This window comes from Dendroctonus ponderosae, unplaced genomic scaffold, assembly GCF_020466585.1.
Source record: "Dendroctonus ponderosae isolate FM_Combo_2020 unplaced genomic scaffold, Dpon_F_20191213v2 Dpon_F_20191213_166, whole genome shotgun sequence".
Lineage (NCBI taxonomy): Eukaryota > Metazoa > Arthropoda > Insecta > Coleoptera > Curculionidae > Dendroctonus > Dendroctonus ponderosae.
In genome coordinates, this window is record NW_026017812.1 from 20810 (window position 1) to 37334 (window position 16525).

General features: G+C 36.6%; 1 long non-coding RNA gene across 1 annotated transcript in view; it reads left to right on the plus strand.

Moving 5' to 3' along the window:
- The window catches only part of LOC125503283, a 32771-nt gene extending 20367 nt beyond the window's left edge, over positions 1-12404 (plus strand). The window contains exons 2-3 of the long non-coding RNA XR_007280729.1: positions 8360-8418; positions 11904-12404. This is a non-coding gene — a long non-coding RNA (uncharacterized LOC125503283). The remainder of the gene's footprint in view (positions 1-8359; positions 8419-11903) is intronic.
- The last annotated feature ends 4121 nt before the right edge of the window (positions 12405-16525 follow it).

Below are 16525 nucleotides of genomic sequence, written 5' to 3' on the forward strand. Positions count from 1 at the left end.
TGCAACAGCTGGAAACGCGGCGCGGGTCAACCCGTGGACTTCATCATTGGCGTCAGCTTGCGACCCAGCCAGCGTTTATATGCCGAAAGATATTAAACCGGAAATTTATCGTCACCCCATTCCATAAAGACAAGACCCCGAAATCTACAATTACTGTTTCTTTATTCCTGCTTCGTATGTGAATGTGAGTGTGTGTGCGTCTGGCAAAGGCAGCAAAACTGCGCGGTGCCCCGGAAGAACCCTTCTTTAATCCTTGCTCAGGAAGCGTGCATAACTTGTCACTCCCGCTACGCCAAGATTAATGTTCGAAAAGCAAATTGTCTAGAAAAACATCGTCCTGCGCCTCCCCAGCCGAATTCGACGGCCTTCTTTCCTGCAATCCGGTTGCTTTTCTTTGTCAATAAAACTCTGCGAAATTGCCGTCGTTCGTCAGCTGTGCCGCATTAAAATGCTTTATTGGCTATAATAATAAAAACGTAATGATTTTTTCATTGATAACCGTCGTAAAATGCGAATTCACACAACGCTCAGGACAACTTCCTATGGCAATTATCGATAAACGTCTTGAAGTTTTTCTCTTTTGAATGCGGAAGAACCCACTCATCTAACGCTATCATACGAAGCATTTTTCAATAGTTGATACAGATATACATATCTACAATAATTCGAAGACAATTGAACTTTCAAGCCCCAATTCGGAATCTCCTGAGCTTATTTTTTAAGTCCCGCTAGAAATTGATTAACATGATAAAATATTCTAAGATAAATGAAAAAAACCTGGAATCACTGAGTTTCCTGTAAAGTCTTGCAGCATCCTCATGACAAAATATAGGTAAATATTCCCTGGCATCTGATTCTTGATCAATTTGTCCCCAAACGATATTTCTTTCTATTCCGGTCACAGATATCACATGGATTTGCCTTGAAATGCGCAGTATTGATGTATCCCCATATAAAACAATCCAAGGGAATCAGATCAGGAGAACGTGCCGGTCATTCTAACGAACCTCGAATCCATTACGTACGTTTTTTGTTAGGTCAGTCTTCTTTTTCATTAACGTTGCTATTTTGTGGAAAGCAACAGCTTTTCCTATTGTGTGCTAGTTGGGGAAACTAAAACTTGAATACCTTCGAGCTTGCTGAGATGCTTTCCATATCATGGTGTCTTAAGTTCAAATGTTTTTACATATTATCCAAATTTGCCAATAGATCTTTATAGTCGAACGGAAAATTATTGCTTATACCAATTCCAAAGAATCTGGGTGCTATTACATATATTCAAGTAAGTTATTGATGTATCAGCGAGCAAGATTGCGGCAAATTAGGGAATACGTCAGTCCATTTCGAGCAATCAGCCGCAAAATTCCATTCGTTTGTCGAACTTCTTCTTAACAGGTTCTTGAAAATCTGCCAGTTTATTAATGCAGTGATGATAGACATACACCTTATCTCAGGGTTATTTTGCACCACCCAAGTTTGGCGCACATGGTATTTAATGTAGATTCTTTTTAAATTATAGTTACTGTCAATTAGTATTTTTTCTTTGGTTTGCAATCGACTACATAGTCATTCTAACTCAACACAACATGTTTATCTATAAGTTTATTTAAAGTAGAAAAATATAAGGACACTTACTTTCATGTTCGGCGGTGGACTCATTTGTCATTCTTTGAGTTGAACCTAGAAATTTATAGTTTGGTACTCGAAAAAATGTTCAGCTGTTTTACCTAGCACAGCCCATTATTTTTAATAATCGGGGATCTGAAAAATAGTCTCTGTTCGGGGGACAATAATTTGTATTATGACCGATAAGTGTTAAAAGTAACAAGTTGAAAAAAATGAGAACAAAGCGACGCACTTTATGTTTACTCCGTGTTCACTTTTTCACTCATTATCGCTAATATCCTGTTAATGTCCAACACAAAAACTTCCCTCAAATGAGTCAATTATGCAATATTAACCGAAGAGTCTAAACATGTTTTCCGTCGGCCATACCGACAATGAAACATCAGAAAAGTTGCGAATTTCCGTAATGTTCGGAAGTAAGTTTATCACATCGGACGTATTCGGTTTGTTGGAAAGTTAAAACAGCATTTAGTTTGCGTTAGATATTTATTTGGAAAAACAGCAAGCGAACGGGAAATAAATTTGTTTGTTTTTGAGCACAGCGGCGTTGTTTATGGGAATTAAGTTAAAAGTTTGCGGGAAACATTCTTCCAGTCGTATTTCGATTAGGGCAACAGCAGCGGAACTCGAAGGCATCCTTCCCTTGCGCCGCGCGTCACACATAAACAAAATTACAAGGAATTTTGTTGGATCAATTTCCCCTATCCATTAGGGAGCGGGTAGAGACTGCTTCCCACGGCGACTATTACACTTGCACCATTCCCTGTATTATTCATATGTAAGTCGAAGGAAATACGCCACATCGATTCTTGATGTATATGGGCTTGACGGGCTGTTCATCTTTTCCCAATTTGCAAAACGGCTTTGGCCCCGTTTTTATCTCGGCATGGAGAAAATAGAAAACTGCATTAACGATTCAGTTCGCTTTTTTGGGCGCCCTATTTATTCAAACCGCCGCAATTGCACAGCTCTGTAAAATAATTTTACTCTCAAATCATCTTAAATGGTGTTTAAATACAGGTGTCTCAAATTCTTTTCATATAACAGTACTTTTTATTTCTCGAATTTCATTAGTTCACCAACAGTTCACCGCAAAGCTATAATTTTTGGATATTTTCTTTCTATTTGGCGTTCTGATTGGCTGAGAACCAAATTTTTTCCAGAATGTTCCATAAAATTCTTATCTTCTCTTCCTTAAATTTGTAGGTTTTATATCTTGATCTTTGGTCCATGCGACATTTCCATTTACATTATTTTCTATCACGGTGTCTCCGTATCTTCTTAGAGGTAATGGTAGTAAAGTGGTAGGTAAAGTTGAATTAAATCCTTACTTTTATACGTCCGCAAAAAAAATTTTTATTTGTCGTATCTACCAATATCACCTTTTGAGATTTCAGTAGCGTGAACAGCAATTTTCCTTCGGCAAGATCGGTTCATTATGTACAAAATTGTTAATTTTATAATTGCTATTGTTACAGTATTGTATTATAGCCCTTGGGTGCAGAACGGACACAATTTCCATGTACATTGACTTAAAAAAGGCAAAAACCTTAAAGCCCAACTTCCTGTTGGATAATATTTTTCCTTTGATCAGTTGACAGTGGTTCGAATTTGAAACATTTAGATCATTGTGATTGGACGGTTTATAACAAGATCAAATCGCTGTTCTTACTATAGAATGAGAAACTTTGTTTTCTACCTCAGGGTAGTCAATCTACCACTATTAAAGTGTGTAGGATCGTTCTGTGACTATAACTAGGACACTTAAAATTTTTGATCAAGAAGAATGTTAACAGTTCAATTGTTACTATGAATTTCCGCAGATTTTATCAGTCCTTTGATATCTGATGTTTCTAACTAGTTTTGAGTATTTATAGCCACGTCTAAATTACTTCCTATTAATGGTAAATGTTCAATCAGACTGAATGACGAAGGTTCAAAGTTGAAATATGTTCAGTAAATTAACTTTTGCACGTCAGTTAAGTCATACTCATTTAAAAGTATAGCTCTAAATACATCATAAACTCTGCACCAGTTTGTTTGAGAACCTGTGAGCTTTCAATAACAACATTAGAAATTTTATTAGTAGTTGTTAACATTATTTTATGTACATATTTGGTTTCTAAAGAAAAGTATGTACTTTACAAACCTTCTTCTTGAGAGATTGAGAAGAAAGTTTACTTCTTCCTGAGAGATTGATGAGAAAATACTGACTGACTGTCAGATTTCCAACAAGTAGAAATTTGCTTACAAGTTTTAATATGAATATGGAATATCCGGCTCGAAGGACCAAAGGCAAGTAACAGTGATGCAATTGGTTCCTGCTGTACAGTTGCGAAAGCAGTACCGACAGCTCAAGTGTATAGCATTTGCTGCGTACAGGATTTTCTCAACTTTTAGTTTTGCTTAAGGAAAAGTTGGTGTGCATCTCGGTCAAAAAAGTATAATAACACACTTTGACTTATAACAATAGAATTACATGTAAATTGAATATGAGTTTTGCACAATCCTGAGCGTAAGTTTGTGGGTGTTCTATATGGGTGGTCCTATAGACACCACTATTCTTCTTAAAGGGAAAAGTTACACATTTGCACATCCAAGGTGACGTCTACCTTTGCCTTCAAATAGCGTTCCACGCCTGATTTCCAATACGAACATTTGTAGAATTTCTTGAGTTCTATTATATATGAGAACCTTGCATGTATTTGTGAAGTGGTTTCTGAACTATATAATTTTGGCAAATTGATTTTTGGAAGAGAAACTAATAAAATAAACTAAAACGAGCAAGAAACGCTTTAATGAGCCTGAACCAACGGCCTGGTTCTGGCTTGCCCTATTAATTTGATTAGGTTCTGCTTTGTTGTAACATTGTTTTGAAATTTTTGAAGCATCAATTATCTGAAGAACATTGAATATAAGAAAGGGTAATAAGCAGTAAGTGAATGTCAATCGGCAAACATTTAAATATTTTGAAACCCTCAGATTCCAATGGATCAAAGGATGACAAATAGCTGACTGTATACTCACAGTAGCTTCAAAAGAGTTAGTGATTGTTTACTGATCTACATTTTTACTTTGCTGGTGAAGGTGGATCACTATATCTCAGTTAATAATCAGTGTAAGGCACTTTGACTTATATTAATAACACTACTCCTGTATTAAAAATAAGATTCACGCACGTTTAAAAAGTGTTGAGCGATACCATGCTTACTGAAGGCAAAGGTGGATGCCACTCTTGCATACCAAAGTTTAATAATGGAAATTTGGAGAATTAAAATACTATTAATTAGGTTGTTTGCCAACTTCATGTATTTGTCTAAAAGAAGTGAATCACCTTTTTTCCAGCTAACAAGTCACATTATCAATGTTCCAACACTACTGATGTGAAGTGTGAACAACCCCAGTTAACTAAGACAAGAGCAGAGTAAACTTGATAGACACTCAAGAAATCCCAATTCGAACAGAACCCCGAAAAGATTTCTTTTCTAAAATTAACATTGTTGTTCCTGTTGGTTATTGACGGGACTATTTGAGGCTGATTAAAGACGAAACTCCAGGTTATTTTTAAAACGGGCTGCAGCAAACCTCTCGAAACAGAACTGTAAAATATAAAGCGAGATTAGAGCAGCATCGGCATGGCGTCGGCTGAGCTGTCACCGAGCATCAAAATAACGCTGCAACTAATGCGTCCTGACACCGGAAATGATTGGGTTTTCTGCCGCCCGATTGGACGCGTTTCCGATATTGGATGCGTGCATGTAAAAGCAACACGAATTGTGTGTATCAGTTTCTCTCAGTGGCGACCGATCGTCAAATTTGTTGCCGCTTACAATATTGCAAAAATATCCGTGCAAAAATGAAATATTTACACTCGCGATGTTTCCAATATTTTACTGGAAATTTGATTTATTCTTTGGCGCAATTGTTGCATGGGAACCACATGCTTCACGTGAAATATGTAATTGGGATTTGACGCGAATTAATCTGCTTCATTTATGCAGCATTCATTTAAGGTGGGCCTGGGTACATCAGTGAATTTTTAGGAGTTCGCGCAGTGCTACGAAATTTGCTCTAATCCAACGCACCGGCGCAGTAACTCAATTTGTTTACTTGTTTATAGATTTATTTTCAGGATCATTTCTTAATAAGATGTTTAAAATTTTATCAAAATTTCAGAATTTTTCAGTTTTAGGCAAGTTACCCTTTCTTCAAACTGTTCAATTTTCTAAAGCTTCACTTAAAAATGCTGACAATCTTAAGGTACTTTCCGTGAAAAATTATGAAATAAATTTCGATTCGTCACTTTGCAAAAAGTTTTAAAATCCCTTTCCAGCTTCAAATTTGAAACAAAAATCAAATAATATAACAGAATAAGCAAAAGTTTAGAACAGATTATTTGGAAATCTCGACAGCTCTATACCCCTGAAGACTACAAAGTTTGTTACAAATTTGGTTTTTTAGTTTTGACTGAATTTTGTTTTACTTTCTACTCAAACACGCTCTATTTTATAGAGATGTACTTAAAAATACTGACGATCTGGAGGTGTTTTACGCAAAAAATTACAAGATAAATGTATAGCTTTGTAAAAATTTTACAAAAACTTTTCTCAACGTCGAATTCGGAACAAAAATGAAATTATATTCCTCCCGTTTTTTTCTGAAACCCAGGTTTTCTCTAAAACTGATCACAAAACTAAGTTTTTAATCGAATACGCACACAAAAAAAACGTTATTTTCTGATGACTTTCTTCTTTTCTGACAATAATGGAGCCTTTGCAGCCAAAATATACAAAATTGATTAGGCTAAAAAATTCGCCTCAGTGATCGGTTTGCACAGGGACCTTTTGAAAACCTTTTTGAACAAAGTAGTAAAACGTTACTCTGAAAAAACGTTAATGACCTTTTTTTAGATGTGAAAATTCTAATCTCAGGTCTTGTAAAGCTTTAATAAATTACTTATAACTCATTAACCGATAAGTTTTAACTCGTTAACTCAGAGATCGGCAACAACTCAATAGCGCAACTCAACACAGTGTTACCCAGGCCTAATCCAAAGCGGCTCAGGTTCAACCTTTAAAAACAAATTCAAATTTTTAAGGTAGGATTGTCTTGGTCAGCGAACAAAAGTGAAGTTGATAAGTTTTTAGTTCGGTTGTAGAAAAAGTGCAAAATAGGTGTGGTGCACTGGTTTCGAAGAAATCGCTCCCAAGTTCTACAATTACAGGATCAAAACAATTCCGTATCAGTGATGAAAAACAATACGCTTTATACAATTATTAAATAGAGTGATTTTTTGGGCAGAATAATATACTTCGACTTTGGATTTTTCATTAGATGATGGTAATGGTAAAAAGATAATTTATTAAAATTAATTTCCGCGAAAGTTTCGGATTCTTCTTTTCTCTAATTTTAAAGCTTCCCTGAAGCAACCCTTGCCGCAGTCGTACAAAAATTTATCAATCAGGACAAGAGATAATTATCCTCCAGTTTACTGAAGCATTCCTAAAGTTTAGAACAAGAACACTTGACTAATATCCAACATATTGTGTCGAATGAGACTCACTTTTGCTTGAATGGTCATGTTAACAAGAAGAAAAAAGAGGATAAAAAACCTTTGCAATCGTTAAAAGTTACTGTATGACAATGTGCAATTTTGTCGTCAAGGATTGCCGGTTTCTTGTTTCGAAGAAAATGGGTGACCGGTGACCGTTTTTTGCGAAAGGTATTCAAATATGGTGTTTTTTACCTCAGCTAACAGATAGAGAGAGTGATCGCGATATTATTTGCAGCAAAATGGTCACTTCAACCCCTTCAATGGAAATCTTCAAAGACGCGTTTCCGCGACGTTTGATATCTCATACTTATCGTAATTTTCTAGTACTTCTACAAAATGGCATATAAACAAGATTAAGCGGCCCCCGCATCTGTTAATTTTTGAAAAATATAAAATTTAACGTCAACATTAAATTGCATGAAAAGACATTCATACTAACATTTTTTTCTTTATATTTTTAAAAGTTTAAAATGTTTCCTGAATAGCTTCCTCCCAAGCCAGCATACGTTTTAAGAATATGTACCTTCTTTGGTGCTTGGTTGTGCGACTTTTACTAAGCAACAAGCTACTAAGCTTGCTGGACTGATTGATATAAATGACCAGAAAATAAAGTAAATAGTGTCTATGCAAAACTTAAAACAACTCTAGTTGATAACTGGTTGACCTGAAAAGACTTAGGGTCATGTTAGGATTATGACAACTTGCTCCGTCCTGAAATTCCCAAATAAATACAGAAAAGGCACAAAATTGACTATTTCATAACAGAACTGCCCAATTTCGATCCATTAACTCACTTCGCAACATCAGTGTTGATCGTTTTCAGTTTTTGTTTTGAAATAAAATTTTGATGTGCAATGGAGCCCTTCTTCAAACGGTCCAACAAAATATGCGCCTAAAATGTACATGGTTTTCCGTGACTTTTTCGAAGACTTGTTTCCTCAACACTCGCATAATCGGTGCTCGTCTTCTGCTGTAGCCAGTTTTACTTTGGCCGGCGATTTTCATTTCCTGAGTAGAATAAATTTGCGTGCTTAATCAGCACAGTCGTTCCAGGCGTCTATTATATTGAATATATCACGGAATTTATCACTTTATTTTATTACTTATTATAACACATTTTTTCGAAGTTTTTCGTCTGTAAATGAAACTTTTTAAATTTACGTAATTTCTTTTTTTCAGGTTTATCAACGCCAGGCGGAGAATAGTACAGCCAATGATCGATCAGTCAAATCGAGCAGGTAAGTGAACTTGGTAGTGTAGTAAATGAAAGTATTTTGCATGAACTTTTCTCTATTCATCGGCATCTTAATAGGCCTTCAAATAAAACGTAAAGGAATTGCAACGAAGCAAAGTTATATCTTGATCGGATGCCATGTCAGCTTTCTGCCATACAATGCAATGATAATGGCTTTGTCATTTCTCTGATGTGGCATTTCATTTTGTGCCAATTACTGTTCCAATATCTTTATAAGATCGGCCATTTAAAAGACCAAAAGATTTTAATTTGATATATTTCACATAACTGTTATATGTCCAGTTAATGGTTGGACTGACTTATTGATGATGTCTCGTGCTATTGCAGTGTATTTATTATCCGTAATTATATCACAGTGATTCAAAACCAGAGTTTCATCAAATTAGATACTTAGAGAGATAAAATTATAATTCTGTCAGTTTTGCTGTATGGAATCGACAATTTCGAATTCATATCAGCGTGACGATAGATATACAACACTGTTGACTGTCCTTGCACCAAGTCGCCTTGTAATTGTCCAGGAAATAGACTTATATTTCAAAACATTTTTGTCGCTCCCGATTCATTGGTAACGTTGTTGAAAGCAAATTAAAGAACGTATTAATTGAGATCGGAAGAATGTATTTATATGCGACATCTAGAATCTTATCATCTTATCTCCCTGATATTTATTGGAACAACTTTCTCAATTAGCGCATTAGCGACTGGCCCTCTTCCTTCGATTTCAAATTATCATGATTGGCCAATTAATGTGTATTTGCTGGGTTTATATATATTCAAATTGCAAGATGTTCTGATTATTCACTTGAACCATCAAAGATTCCAATCGGTGCTAATTGACTCTTCATTTAGAATTTTTTTCTTCGCACTTTGCTGATTGCTTTAGTTTCTTTTACTTTAACTGATGTGTTTTAGAAATGCATATTTGCAGTAAGTTGTTAAACATATTCATCGTAAAATCTTATTTCATTGATTTAAAGAAAAGTTATTTAATTCAGGCAAAGCGTGCGAAACCCATGCGCCAGCTTCACTTTTTGAAATTAATAGCCCATGCTGGAACAAACAAATCAAGTTCTTAACAACTATCAAAATGCTATTCGAATTATTTAAAATTTTAGTAGATATCCTTGTTTGATTCTGAGAGGTAATGCAACTAAATGAGTTTGAGGCATGGCGTTGCTAGGCCGCGACCGACTTATCTCATTTTTTTTAATGAATCGTGATTTCCATTAAAGCTTAACGTTGTTGTATGCATTTTTCGAAAGATATGGGCCGATCCCATACCAGCAATCGAGCCGATATGAATTGTAAGTGAAAAGTCTTGTATATGGGCCGTTATCGTAGGGCAAGGCCAAGCCTCTGCGCTTCGAACAATCTTTCACTTGATATTTTTAACATACTCCAACTTATTTCGAAGTTTTGTTGTGCTCTTTAGTTGCTTTATTTATGCACAAAGCTGTTGTTGTATTTGATGTTTAATTCTTTCAATCGCAGTTTGTTGAATCTCTCATAAAGTAACGGGGTGAAAAGCAATTTGAAAATCCAGCGAACTAACAAGGTGTCCATGTATTCTTAAGGCAGTGAAGTTTATTACTTGTATGCGCTTTGGTTTTGTGTTCTTCCGAGTTTCTCACATCAACTCAACAAAATCAAGCCGAAAATTGAAGGTATAAATATTTCCGAATTTTCCTCAGAGATTTTCAGAAGGCGAAAAGCTCTGAGAAAGCTTTCCATTTCAATAATCGATCGCTAATTATTTGTTTCAAAAGTCCCTGCTTCTTCATAGACTTTCTGCAGTAAATTGCTAATCCTTAACCCCTACAAAACATTTCAGAGCAGCCATCAAATAAAAGACCAACTTTTTGGCGCACATTGTACGAAAAGAAATAAAATCCTGTGCCAACTAAATGGTTCCATTGGTCATTCGATACATTTCGTCTGGTGTTAATTAATCACCCAGATTACACATCTGCGTAACTTGAATTAGCTAAATCCATACACCGAGAGGCTTTTTGAGAAGGAAATTCTATCAAGTTTCTCTCCCTTGCTGGCTGTTAGGGCGGCCGATTGTGTGCCGCGCGTGATGGATTGGCCCGCAAGGGTCAATGGCTTCCTCCATTTCTCTTCGCCTGTCTTCAGCAGGAACAGAAAAGCACTGGAATCGATAGCGAATGAAGGAACACTTTTACATAGACTGACATTAATAATCCAAGTGCCATTAAGGCGCACTGAAAATCGACAATTCCACCCGGACAATGAAAACTAATGTGTCTATATTACACTTCATCGAGTTAAGTGATTTATTTATTTTCCTACTAAGGCTCACTATTTCAAGTAAAAGTTGCATTGGATCAATCTTCAATGTCTTTCCAGTAAACTACCAGGGTTAAGTAGGAACTTTGCTCTTTGTACACACTTCTGCTTCTTTAGGTGCTACTCCACTATGAAGGTGGGTAATGGTCACTAATCGAAATAAATCACTATTATTACAACGATAAACTTTCCGGAAGTTTTTCAGCCTAGTTTCGCTTTTGTGCTATAGATGTTTTTTCTTCGATTTCTTTATGCATGATAACTTGTGATATTGGGCATTGGCTTCGTCACATTTTATGTTCGATATACAGAATATAGCAGTTTATTTTCGTTGATTGTTGTGATCATTCACGTTTTCTATGCACGCGTCTCATTACTTCTACGCTAGTTAGAGTTTCGTTCCATAAAGTTTTCCATAACTTAAATGCAAGGTTTCTTTGGCAAGTTCAATTCTGATTCCTCCTTCTTGGGAGCTGGCATTGATTTCATTAAGAGTTGTTCCTAAATATGTGTATTATTTTACTCTTTTCATAGGGTAAGTTTTTAAGAATATCTTACTACTGTCTTGTGTTGTTTTGCTTATGTTCAATGTTGATCATGTCCAAATTCGCTACAGCGAGAATTTTATTAATAGTCGTTTACAGGCCTTTTTGTGGTTCCGGTAAGACGACTGTGTCGTCAGCGTATTTCATATTCTTGTTCTAGTAATTTTTCGTCCAGAATTGGCCATAGGCCTTCCTTAGCTTTTTTTCTCATTTTTTTCCATTTTTCTTGTTCATTTCCTCATTTAGAATTTCGAAGGTCAATAGATGATGTACCTCCGCTGGCAGTTGACCTGGACCCATCGCGTTTTTGTCCCTTAATGCATTTAGTGCAGACGCCATATTGTTTTCAATGATATGCGGGCCCAAACCTCCCGTTAAATTTTCGTATATATTTTTAAATATCGATATGTTGTCGCTCAGCTTCGAAGAGTTGTGTGACGTATTTCTACCGTCTCCTTGCAACATAATGGTTCATCGAAAGAAGCGAAAAATATATAAAATTCAGATAGACATAAGGCTTTTGAAATATTAATGGCATTACAAGTCTTGGTGCAAGAACGTTTACCTTCCATACCTGAAGCTGTAGAACAGCGCCTTACACCACTAATAGTATTTTCTCCGCATGCAGGTCCTAGTGGAGCTTACAGCCCTGATGGCACGATGGGTTATATGATGGGCGACCAACAAATGATGCATCGGCCGCCAGGAGATCCAGCTTTCCACAATCAGTACGCTCATTATCCCGCCGAATACTACGGACATCATCTGTGAGGTGAGTCACGTTTTTGTGTTCAGTTTCATCACTATCGGGTACACGAACGGACACGAACACATTGGTTCACAGAAGAAATACCTTGGCATCTTATGCTAAGACAATAATACAAATTAGGAAAATCATTTCAAAATTTCAGTAGCGAATACAAAATTAATACAGGAAATTCATAAAAATGTTTGTAAATTATCTCCTCGGTGAAAACTGGATGAGTTTTTTTCGCATTGCTAAATATATGTTAGTTAACTAATGATAGGGAACGTTAAATTATTTGTCATCTGAGCTGATGCATTATGTTTAGTATGTAAACTTCATGTGACCAATAAAAATACCAATTTACTACTTTGTTTCTATTCGTGCTCTAAAAGTACACAGAGCGCACATCACACCATAAACGTTTTATTAGCGAAAGTTCCAATTAAGAATTATCATGGTGTGTACAGGGTGATTCAAAATCGCAATGAGGCCTGACGGTGAATGTATTCGTAGAAATATTTCCATTAAAACAAAAATTGAGATTCGCGAAAAACATTTGACATTGACCCTGTTTTAGGAGTTAGACAGATTTTTTATTTGCTAACATTCTGTGTTAAGCTAGCGGGGAACATTAAGGAAAGTTTGCAGGGGCACTAGGAAAAGGTCATTTTCAACTTTCAATTTTATTTATACTAAATGTCCTTGATGATCGCAAAAAAATATGATTTTGTAAAGAAAAAACTTAATATAATATTATTAATTAATAAGTAAAATACTTGCTATTGTATAAAACTTGTGTGTTAAGTTAAGACCTTGAATACATTAGAAATGACCTTCCGAAAAAATACAAATTATACATATTCTTTTCATGATGTTTATTTCAGTAGTCAAACTAGCTCGCTAGCGGAATATTGTAAATATTTTTCCATATATATTCATGCCGGTTTAGAACGTCTTCCTTCGTTGTTCGACACCTAATCTCCATCCTCTTCTATCGTCGCAATCTTCTGGTAAGATGTTTCTTTCACTCATGCACTTTTGTATGGTTCTTCTACCTGTTGGTTGCCAATATAGTATTTTTCTTGGCCACCTGCTATTTGGGTTTCGTTCTACGAGACCGTACCAGGTAAGTTGTCTCTTTTCAATGTCCTGAACTATCAACTAACTTCAATTCCCATTTGTTGTTTTATATGGTCGTTCCTTATTCTGTCTATTCGTGAGATTCGCATGGATCTTCTAATGGCATCAATTTCAACTGCTTCTGCTTTCTTCTTTTGTCTGTCTGCAACACTCCAAGTTTCTGCTCCATACAGTGTATTTTTCCATACCTATCCAATATTTTCATTTTGGGAATGTCCACGTACAATTTCTCTATACGCATACTCAAGTGCCAACTCATTTGACTGAAAGTCGCCAAAAAGCAGAAGTATTTTTCTTGCACGCTCCATACACTTGCATGTAACGTATATAGTTGTATCCGCCACCTTTCCACTTCTCCGCAGAATGTACCTATTATATGATCAGCAATTCCGATATTGTGCATCCAGTATTTGAATAGCCAGTGGTCACTGAATAATGCCTTGTTTTTTGTCTAGATTTAACAGTTTTTTGGTTTTCCTCTGGCCGTCCAATCAAAACCTCTGATGGTTAGAGACGATTATGGTTTTCCATTCAGCATGGAACATGTTGAACGTGTGTTCTTTAGTCTTTTTTTTTAATTGTTGATGCTGAAATGTTCACGAAATTTTCCAGCCATGACCGATCGGGCAAGTTTATTCACATTTTTATTCCCTGTTATGTTTCGGTGTCTCGGTACGCAAATCAGGGAATCCGCTGTATTCAAGTTTTGAAGAGATCCGGCATTTGCACTGGAATTTCTTCTCAGATTCTCCTTTGTGCAGACCATGATGACAAGTAAATCTGCCTAATTGTTGTAGAGTGCCTGTTTAGCCATAGGCACATTTTCGCGTTAACCATGTCTCCATTGATTTCTAGTCCTGTTTTATTACTCATTTTGGAATCGTGCGTATACCAGACGAGGCCCTGAGGCCTCCGGAACGGCATCCCTTCTCATCAAATGATTCCAATCTGAGGGTTTTCTCTCTGGTCTTTTCATGCCTGTCCTCAACGCTGCCACCGTTTTACGTCCCTCAGTCGTTCCTGTTGTCCTATTCAAGCATCCTTCTCCACAACATAATGTAGAGGATGGATGGCCAGAATCGCCCCCAATGCTTACGTGGCTGTTGTTATTCAGGCTCGCTTATCTCCTGACAAGGTCAATGTTTACCCTATGTCTTATTCTTCTTCTTCGGTCCGTTTGAGTCCACTCCTGGGCATAGGCCTCTTCCATTTGTTTCCATGTTGATCTACACTGTGCTGCAAGAATCCCGACCTTTCCTGCGCGTCTCTGTATATCATCTCGCCATCTTAACAGGGGTCTGCCAACACTTATTTTTGTTAGTCGTTGTTTCCACTGCATGATAATTTTTGTTCACTTATTTTTGAGGCTGTTGGTAATGAATTTGCTGAGGAGCCTATACCAAACCGTTAGAAGGCTAATCGGTCTGTGGTTCTCTTTGTTAGTTCGGTCCCCCTTTTTAAAGAGGATTATCACCACGGCTTTTTTCCATGTATCGGAAAATTTTCCTTCCTCCAAGCATCTGCTAAAAAGGATCGTTAGTGCTCTCCCTATAATTTTACCTCTGTATTTTAACATTTCTATTGTAAGGAAATCTTCTCCTGAGCCCTTCCGGTTCTTCATCTGTTTTAATGCCCTTCTTAACCCTGCAGTGTCAATTTCTGGGTTATTCTCGGATCTCACATTTTGGACTACTTTTTTTAGAATTTTCGATCGGTTTGGTTTAGGTACCGGATGGCTGTACAGTTCCTTGTAGAAATGTTGGATGGCGGATGTTCTTTACTGCCTCTCTGTAACAACTTCTCCTTGTTGGTTCTTGATCAACTTCCCTTTTATAGTACTTTGTAAGTACTTTCATATTCATGTTGTTCTCGATAGCTTCGTTTATTGTTTGTGTGTTATTGACCTCAGATCCTTTCTAATTGCGTTCTTTACTTCTCTATCCAGCGTTTGAAATCTTGCTGAAACACTGTCCATTGTTCTGCGTTCTGGCAGTAGATCATTGGTGTTCTGGCTGAGTTGCGTATCAGCGCCTGCTTTCATGGAACATCCTTTTCATATTTTCTCAGCTTCTGTTAGTATCAATTTTCTGTTGGTWTGTGCGTTGTACTCGTCTATTTTCTCTTGAAGTTGTGTAGCGTGGGCCAAATGATTTTCTGCATTTGTTTTTTCCTTTGCWAGTGTGTCTATATTTATTGCTGCTCTTACGATTCTGTCGCCACTTCCGGTATTAAAGATACTGAGAACCGATACAGCGGTGCAAAAYTGTTTATCTGTGGTGAGGACATAATCTATTTCGTTCTTCATKGCGCCCTCTAGACTTCTCCAAGTCCACTTTTTTTKGAGGATGTTTTCACGGGGATTTGTAAGAMATTTTATATTAAGAAGTACCCAAGAAATTGCAGGACACGTCGATGTAAGTCAAACAAAAGCATGGACAATATTTCATTTCAAGAGTTCAATTCTTTGTATAGCTTGTACCTCAATTTTAACGTGACTGAAAATTAGCCTGTAGATGAATCTACAAGTACAAATTCTCAAAACTGATTTCTCTTACTACTGGGGAAGATCTGGATATACTCTACAAAGGTTTAAGTCTTGACAGGTAAACATTATTTAAATATTTTTCAAAATTACTAGGCGGTTCGCTCATAAGAAGTGATTTTGAATCTCAGGCAAAAGACGTTGCTTCTTGCAATGGGTACAAGTGAATGGTGATCGTTTTGGTCATATCGCTTAAGACACGTTAAATTTGGGGTCATTGTTATTAAATAATCTTGGTAAGAATAAAGAATAAAATAAGAATTTCAGACTTTAACACTCTGCATTTCCGGTAATTCTGAAATTTAGGGAAATGGTAGCTTTAAATAACAATAAACTCTTTGAGTTCTACCTGCTACCAGTTCGGGCTATGCATATTATTTTTGGTACCAGCTAAAGAAAGCGAGAGGTTACGTCAGATAGCATTGAATGGAATGGAAATCGGCACTCAAGCTGCGATATTGTGTACAGTGTTCTAGTTCTAAGAATATGTCCAAACAAAATCATGTCATGTCGAGAGTACGGGAACCCCAACATAAAGGTTCTTTATTAGCTTTATTTCAAGGCAACTTAATATCTCAGAGAAGGCGGCGGCTCTTTTTCTTGCTGAAACACAGGACGTATCCTTTCTGGTAATCGGTTGGCGACTGCTGATAAATTCCGAGTTTTGGAAAGTAAAAAATAATCTAGGCCCACTATGTTCAATGAGGCCGAAGTCAACTTTTGTTTTTCTTATGGGTGCCATATTGAATTTCTGCATTTTTAAATTCCCCTTTAAATATGCTCTTCAACCATGTATAACATG